Source organism: Camelus ferus, chromosome 22 (genome assembly GCF_009834535.1).
Source record: "Camelus ferus isolate YT-003-E chromosome 22, BCGSAC_Cfer_1.0, whole genome shotgun sequence".
Classification (NCBI taxonomy): Eukaryota; Metazoa; Chordata; class Mammalia; order Artiodactyla; family Camelidae; genus Camelus; species Camelus ferus.
In genome coordinates, this window is record NC_045717.1 from 22,730,474 (window position 1) to 22,739,332 (window position 8,859).

At 40.9% G+C, this 8,859-nt stretch overlaps 1 long non-coding RNA gene across 1 annotated transcript; it reads right to left on the reverse strand.

Annotated features, from left to right (window-relative positions):
- Window positions 1-536: 536 nt before the first annotated feature.
- LOC116659046 lies at window positions 537-6,646 on the reverse strand. The gene is made up of 3 exons (XR_004314327.1): window positions 6,416-6,646; window positions 2,798-2,928; window positions 537-1,009 (listed from the first exon to the last, which is right to left on the reverse strand). It is a non-coding gene; the product is annotated as an uncharacterized LOC116659046 (long non-coding RNA).
- Between the last annotated feature and the right edge of the window lie 2,213 nt (window positions 6,647-8,859).

The following is an 8,859-nucleotide window of genomic DNA, read 5'->3' on the forward strand; positions in this document are numbered from 1 at the left end:
TTTTTTATCCCAATCTTAAAGCTGTTTTGTTTGTTTTTAATCCCAATCTTAAAGGTTTTTTTTTTTTTAATTGAAGGATAGTCAATTTACAACGTTGTGTTAATTCTGGAGAACTGCATTGTCCTGAGTAATGGGAAAAATTCACGTCAAATACCTCAGTGACGTGCCACAGATGTGTAAATTTCACACTGTAGATAACTTCAAGTTCTAATATTATGCGAGTAAAATGTAAAAGTAATTGGAGACACTCTTTGCTAGGAGTAGCAATGATGTCAGTATTCGGTATTTCCCAGTTCCTCAAAACTGCGCAAATCACAAGGTCCTACTGTACAGCACAGGGAACTAGATTCAATACCTTGTATTGGCCTATAATGAAAAAGAATATGAAAAGAAATATATATAAATGAATCACTATGCTGTACACCAAAAATTAACACAACATTGTAAACTGACTATATATACTTCAATTAAAAAAAGAAAACACTGTGCAAGTCAGCCAATCAACCAGTGCTTTTTAAAAAAATTCTCTCCCTTATATTTTCCTCTTGAGTCTCCAGCATCAAAGACCCACCCTTCTTCAAAGGATCAGAATATCTAATTTACAAGCAATAAGGGAGAACAGAAAAATACACCGAGGAGCTGAAACTCGTGCTAAACCAGACAAGCATGTTGGGAGAATCTGTGGGCAGAGAGCCTTAATCTTTTTTAAAAAGGAAGAAAACAGTTTGCTTCCACAAAAAAATAAGCTAAATATGTAACAAGTGTGAGAGTCTGAGTCAAGATTTTATGACGAAGTTTCACAAGCCACGTTAGAGAACGAAAACATAATTTCTGTCCACACAGCCAGTGTGTGATGCAAAGTTCTCCAAACACATTTTAACAAGTTGCTTGATACTCAGTCTTCCTTTTTACCACCAGGGAAGCCAGGTGATGAATCCGGAGCATTTGTTAAGTTACGTTATGAGGATCCATTGCTGCTCTTCCCAGGAAAGTCCACCATTTTCACCATCTTCACTTGGGAAATTGACAGAAGGGAAAGAAAACACGTTACAAGTGTGAAAATTATAAATGAAATAAGAAGTGAGCCGGTGTTTGCCAGATTAAAATCTAAGAGCCATAGAAGTTATTGCATCAAACGATAATCTGCAGCAGGTTGCAAGGAATTTGGCTGCTACAGTGATAACCCATGGGGCCCTTGCTTGTGTGGGAATTACTCCGTTTCCATCTTTTCACGCATTCTGAGCTCTCTGAAGGCAAGAACAGCCTCTGCCCCTCATCACTGTCCTCTCAAGGCTCAGGACGATGCCTCGCACAGAGAAGGCTGTCCCTGAGTACTTGTTACCAGATCAAATGCTTTCAGCCTCTTCACTGGACAGACGGCACTGAGGACCCCGGAGCTGAAACACCTGCTCAAGGTCAGGGAAAGGCAGGCTTGCTGGGCTGAACTAGAAGCATTTCACTTGCAACAGCTTCCGGCTGGTGAGATCCATTCTCAGCGGAAGGACCTCCCGTTGGAGTCCTCTCTCTGTATGCGACTTCGCCTGCACTCTGCTGTCCCCTAAACCGCACCGTTCCCAGTTTGCTGCTCTAGCTTGTGCACATAGATAGCAATGCATTCATTCTTAGCCTCTGATTGACACCATTTACTCCTCACTGACCTTTTTCAAAGCCTGAAACAGCAAAAGTGGGAGAAATGCTTGGCCAATCGTTGAAGGACTCAGGGTCAAAAGATAAAAATGTACCTCATGTAGAAACAAACTCGCATGCGTGGGTTTCAGGCATCCCAGCCTCCTCGGCTTTATGAGAGAGCCGGGGACAGAAATACCGAGCGGGGCGCACACGCCGTCACTGCCCATAGCCTCACTGCGGAGACTGCTGTTTTACCCAACTTTTGTTATTTTTGTTGCTTTTATCTAACAAAGACTTACACGGCTCCTACGGTGTGCCAGCGTTACTCCACCTGCTTTCCTAGTGTTAAGTCATTTCATTGGAAGATTTTAATCTTCAGGGAAATTTTTGACTCCCCAGGATTTAGCACAATGCATGGCTATTTTATATATATATCTGATTTATTTATGTGTTCTTGGATAATTTGCCTCAAAGGAACCAAAGCAACAGATTCCACTTTCTGAAGGCTACAGATTGAATAATTAAAATACAGATGATGTAAAAATAAAGGTTAACGCTTTGATTAGGGAGGGGTCGATGAACAGATATGAGATAAAGCCACTATATTAAACTGTTATGAACTTTAAGTGGTGTATATATGGGTGTTCATGGTGGAATTATTAAAACTTTCTCTGCATTTGAATTTTTTCATAGTAAAATATCGAGGGACCAGGAATGGCATCTATGTTATGTCCCTTCCATGGCTGCTGTCTTGAGACCCAATCTCTCTTTTTAAGAAAATTTACAGATCAATTTTATTTGAATCCATCAAGGTTAGTAACCATCCTGAACTTGCGAAGAAATTGCACTTAAATAAGAAATTTTTCTTTAATGTTTCTGTTGCTCATGGCCCTCGGGTGTCTGCTTTTGTGAACCAGACCAGCTCTAGGTCATCGGGACGTAAAGAGAAAAATTCCATGTTCTGGCCCCCAGAACAGCTCACAATGACATGAAATAGGAAAGCAGAGTTTTGCACAAGTGATTCTGGAAAGATTTATCCTTGGTTGATGGTACTGGTCTGTGAAGACCACTTCTTTCTTGAAAAGCAAGGACCAAGATGCTCAAATGAATGAAATCACAAGGGGCAGACACGGGAGGCAGTGGGAGATGAGAGGAGGGAGAATCCTACCGTCCTGCTGCGGGTGGTGGAGCCAAGCAAGTCGTAGCTATCAGTTTCTGTCCTCTCCTCCATCTGCTTGAACCATTTTCTGTATTCTCCTCGAACCCGAGCACGCAAGCACATAGAGGTGGGCATCGCTTCTGGGAGTGTGAGTTAGAGATGAGAGCTATAAAGCAGCAGCTCGGAGACGTGCGTTCCTGCCTCCCCTCTCTCAAAAGTTCCTTAGGTCACCTTTGCAATCTCTTTCACTGGCCATAATGGCCCTCCCATAAATGTTTTCTAAAATGCATTTTATTGTCAACTCCTTTTTCTTTTTTTTTTCCTATAGTTTTACTGTGGTAAAATATACATAACACACAATTTGCCATTGCAACCATGTTTGAGTGCACAATTCAGTGACATTAATTACATTCACAATATTGGGCAACTGTCATCACTATCTACTTCCAAAATGTTTCATAACTCCTGTAACCATTAAGCAATAAATTCCCAACTCCACTCCCACAGCCTCTTGTAACTTCTCTCATTTTTAATTTTTTTTTTGAGGGGAGGTAATCAGGTTTATTTAGTTACTTATTTTTAATGGAGGTACTGGGGGTTGAACCCAGGACCTCGTGCATGCTAAGCATGCGCTCTACCACTGAGCTATACCCTCCCCCCACTTTTTTTTTAATCTTTCAAAATTGGTTTTCTTTCTTTCTTTTTTATTTTTAAATTGAAGTATAGTTGATTTACACTGTTGTGTTAGTTTCAGGAGTACAGCAAAGTGATATATATATATATACACACACACACACACACATACATATATATATATTCCTTTTCAGATTCTTTTCCATTATAGGTCATTACAAAATATTGAATGTAGTTCCCTGGGCCATACATTAAGACTTGTTTATCTATTTTTTTTTTGTAATTTGTGTCTGCTAATACCAAACTCCTAATTTATCCCTCCCCCACCTCGTTCTCCTTTGGTAACCATAGGTTTGTTTTCTATGTCTAAGAGCCTCTTTCTGTTTCATAAATATGTTCATTTGTGTCATATTTTAGACTCCATTTGTCTTTCTCTGACTTACTTCACTTAATATGATCATCTCTAGGTCCATCTGTGTTGTTGCAAATGGCAGTATTTCATCCTTTTATGAGGCTGAGTAATATTCCATTGTGTGTCTACACACACAGTGCATTATATATATACACCACATCTTCTTTATTCACCCATTGGTGATGGACACCTAGGTTGCTTCCGTGTCTTCGCTATTGTACACAATGTTGCTGTGAACATTGGGGTGCATATATCTTTTCAAATTAGACTTTTCTCCAGATATATGCCCAGGAGTGGGATTGCTGGATCATTTGGTAACTCTATTTTTAGTTTTTCAGGGAACCTCATACTGCTTTCCATAGTGGATGTACCAATTTACAATCCCACCGGCAGCGTAGGAGGATTCCCTTTTAGGACCGAGTATTTTTTATCCTTTTGGATCTCATAAAATTACCATAATGCTAGGAAGTTATCAAGATAAGTACAGTGTAACATTACCATAGCCTTTGGAAACTAAAGACCAGGTCTAGGGTTATTCAAAAGCATAACTGAACATTGGTGTTAGTGTTTTAAAACACATTTAAACTTAACAAGTTTTGTAATAGTTGTATTTGTGTGCATTTTGCCTGCTGTTTTATTTTTCATGGTTTCTAACAGGTTAATTGCCTTCAATTTGTAGTTGTATTTTAAATTTAAATTGTAATGAAATGAGGAAAATTAATTTACTTCAATTTGATGACTAGGTAGATATGTTTAATAATTGAGCATTAACTGCATTCCAAGTAGTGCTTTTTAAAAATTAAAAAAAAAATGGGGGTGGGGGCAGGGGAAGATAATTAGGTTTATTTATTTATTTATTTTTAGAGGAGGCACTGGGGGTTGAACCCAGGACCTCGCGCATGCCAGGCATGCGCTCTACTGCTTGAGCTACACCCTCCCTCCCATGCAGTGCTTATTTTGGTTCTTTACACCTATAATCCCATCGCACAGTAAAACATCTAATCCATGAATCCCAATGCAAATTGATTGCAAAGAGAAATGGAAATTTTTATTAAAAAGCACGCACAAGCTCATGAAGTCATTGACTGTGATCTCGGAGAGTTGCTTAAGACACAATAGACCAGGGGTCAGCAACTTACACACCCAGGCTCAATGCACGCCACCACTTGTTTTTGCAAATAAAGTTTTATTGGCACAGCCTTGCCTGTTCATTGATATATTGCCTATGGCAACTTTCATGCTGCAAGAGAAGAATGGACTCAGAATGAGCTCTCACAGAAGTCTCATTGCCTGGAAAGTCAAAAATATTTACTATCTGATCCTTTAAGAAGCACTTGTCAACCCTTCTTAGAAGCAAATAAGAATCTGGCAAATTACACCAGATCATTTAAGAAGTGAAATTCTAAAAAGAATCATGACAAGATAGACATGCTAAACAAAAAGTTAAAGACTATCAAAGGATTCAGAGACCATTGGAAAATTAATAAATCCCAAAATGCTTATGCAAAACCGCAGTTTGCAAAAGTTGAGCATCACATTAAAAAGATTGTATCATTACTCCCGCATCATTGCATAAAATTACACCCCTCCAAAATCAGCATTCAATTAATTCCCTTTTCATCTTAAGAATTAGCTCAGATTTAAACTCAGTTTTCAAATTTAACAACCCAAACTTATTTCAGAGTGTAGGGTTTTTTCCCCCATGATAAAGTCTTTTTCAGTATTTTCCAAGTAAAAGGCTTTTTTTTTTTTTAGTATTTACTAAGTTGTCCCCATTTTTTATTCTTTTCTTGTCAGATAATGTGGACTTTATGTGGCTCTAGTTAGTTTCTGCTATTTTGGTGCAGATTCAAATGACTGGAAGTGATACAGGAAAAATGGGATGATAGGATAGGATGGCTATGTCCCAGGCCCCAGGAGAGTCCCTGGGACACGTCCCAACAAGTGAGGGTCCTTGGCTTCTCACAGGAAAGAATTCAAGGGTGAGACATAGTAGAGTGAAGGTAGATTTATTCAGAGATACATACTCCATAGACAGAGTGTGGACCGTAGAAGGCCAGAGAGAGTGAATACAAGGTGCAGGGCTGTTAGATTTGGGGCTGGGTAACTTCATATGCTAACAAGTGGGAGGATTACTCCAACTATTTTAGGGAATGGACGGGGATTCCCAGGCATCGGGCCACCACCCGCTTTTGACCTTTTATGGTCAGCCTCAGAACTGTCATGGCAGTTGTGGTGTGTCATTTACCTTGTTAATATATTACAACGAGCATATAATGAAGCTCAGGGTCTACTGGAAGTCAACTCTCCCGCCATCTTGGGTCTCAAGGTCTACTGGGAGTGGAATCTTCCGCCACCTTGGTACTAATTGCTGTGTTATTCCCCTAATAGATGTGCCCTGCCACCTTCCCTCCTGTCTCAGAAGCAAGAAACAAGTGGTACCCAGGACAATTATAAAGTATGGAAGAAAGAGCCCCCACCCATCCCCCAAGAAATAGAAAAACCCAAGAGAAAAGAAAATACTGGTAAAAAGTGAGACACCCAGAGGCAATCAAACTGGCTAGATAGGCAGATGGGTTTACCTTGCGATTGAGAAGGCAGTAGACCAGGAAGATGGAGACGCCCTGGAGAACATTGATGATGGTGAAAGAATAGGCAATCACCATTCTGATGGGGTCTATGATTTCTTCAACCAGAAAGAAGCCAAGGCCCCAAGAACAGCCCAAAATGAAGAGCTGAGCAATGGCTTTAGACGTCAGCATCCTGCCAAAACCAAGACGGAAGGGTGTCATCCATCACAACTCCGAGCTTCATCTCAGTACCCGCATCACACGATACGATGCTTTTCTACTTGCTTCGAGGCTTGGGTTGCCTTAGAATGTCAGACTGTTAAAGATGATTACTATTGGCAGGAATATTAAAGAGATTAACTGGTACGTCATGCTGGCATATAATGGATAATATATGTTGAGTACGCATTTTCAGAAGGTAATACGTACATGCAGAGACATACATATTTGTGTTGGGTATAATGAAGTCGCTTCTGTTCTAGTGTTCATAATATTAACACAATGGCTTTGTATTATAATTATATACTATAAGTGTACTAACTATGTCTTTTATTTCTATTTTATTATTTTTAAAGTTTATACTCTGTTGCTTTAACAGCGGGTCTGCCCTCGAGGGGCTGCCCTTCCCTCCTGGGGCTTAGCCAATGCAGAGAGAACAAACAGCTCAGCCACTTGCATGCCTTTCAAATGCAAATAAACCAGTCCAGAGACCACGGCCTCACCCACCTCCTTTGTCCGGCTCCCGCAGTCCCAGGCACTGTCCTGCTGCCCTGATCGTCCCAGAGCCAGGCACCAGACAACTCATTTCAGCCCCTGCACCCCACAGCCTGCTGCAATGATTCTAACCAGCCAGTGCTACACCTGCTTCCCCTTCCTCGTCCGTCCCTTCCCGCAGACACCACAGTAAAGGCTCTTGTCCACAATTTCTCCTTCTCCCTCGCCTCCTAACAGACTCTGGTGCTTCCCCAGGTCCTCCCAGCATAGCACGCCCTTCCTCTTGGGATCTGTGAGTATAACAAGCTATCTTTTCAGTGCAACCATCTCCTGATCGGTTGTCCTTACTGTACTTAATAAACATCTGTATACAGCAATAAGTTAACACAATCATATTAATTACAATGTATATTTCATAATATTAAGTACTGTGGAAATACATCCTCGGAGGTTCAGATAGTTTTCCCATGGACCATACAGTTCTGTGAATGAAAGAAGTTTCCTGCCATATCAGCAAACAAAGGACACTGTGGTCATCAAGCCAGCAGCCACTGCAGCCGCCCTGAGGGTGAGCCCCAAGGGAACTCAGGATGGAGACAAAGGAGCTGCCCACTGCCAAGCCCGCAGCCACTGCAGCCGCCCCTAACAGCGCACCCTGAGGGGTCTCAGGGTGGGAGAGAACAGGATGCTGGCCCCAGCTAGCTGAGGTGCACGTCAAAGGAACGATTTCAGTGCTCACAGACTCTTGCATCTTCCCATTCATAGAAAAGCGCTAAATCTTTTGGTGTTCTGACCACTTGATCTTTGTTGAGAAAACTCCTGTACATCCTGTCTCCTCCCTTACCTCTTCAGAGCAGTCCCTCAGAGTGATCTGGTCTGAGAGACTGCCTTCTGGGCTCATGTCCTCAGTTTTGTCCTCTCTATAAAACATAATTCTCAACTTTTAGGTTATACTTTCTTTTTTCTCAGTCGACAGTTTCCCAAATCATAAAAATGGGGCAAACAGCACAGGCATTATTCCCCTAATTCAGGGTTTCTCAACCTCAGTGTTATTGACGTTGGGTAGGGGGAGGAGCTGTCCTGTGCCTTATAGGATGTTTAGCAGCAAACCTGGCTTCCCTCCACTAGATGTCAGTAGCACCCATCCCTTCATCCCCCATCTCGCGTCAGGGCAACCAAAAATATCCCCAGAAAATTGCCCTAACTTTTCACTGCCCTAAATTTGTACAGTGAAAATTTCTAAGAAACAAACAAACAAACAAACAAACAAACAAAAAACCCCTTCCTTCCTTTGCATTTTCTGGCTCTATGCCTACTTACCTTGTGTTCTGCATTCTGGAAACTTCACTATTAAGAGAACCAAGATGGTATCTTAAAATCCACAGGGTGGTTAGACAGAAGGACAAGATGATCTGTAGAAGTGACATGAAGGATGGAGCTTAGCGTAGGCTCATACCCAATGCTTCAATAAGAAACGATATAGAAATTTATTCCAGAAACATACAATATGTGCTTAAGATTTCTGAAACTCCCTGGATGTACACAGTGATTCTTTAAACTCGCTTCCTTTTCTTTCTTTCTTTCTTTTTTTTTCCTGATCAGAGAAGTAATACATGGTCATTATCAAAAGTCAGAAAAATGCAGAAAAACATACAGAACTTATCTGTCCTTCCATACACAGAGAGAAACACTATTTTCATTTTGGTGTTATATCTTTTCAATTTTTCTTTTTGTCATTGTTA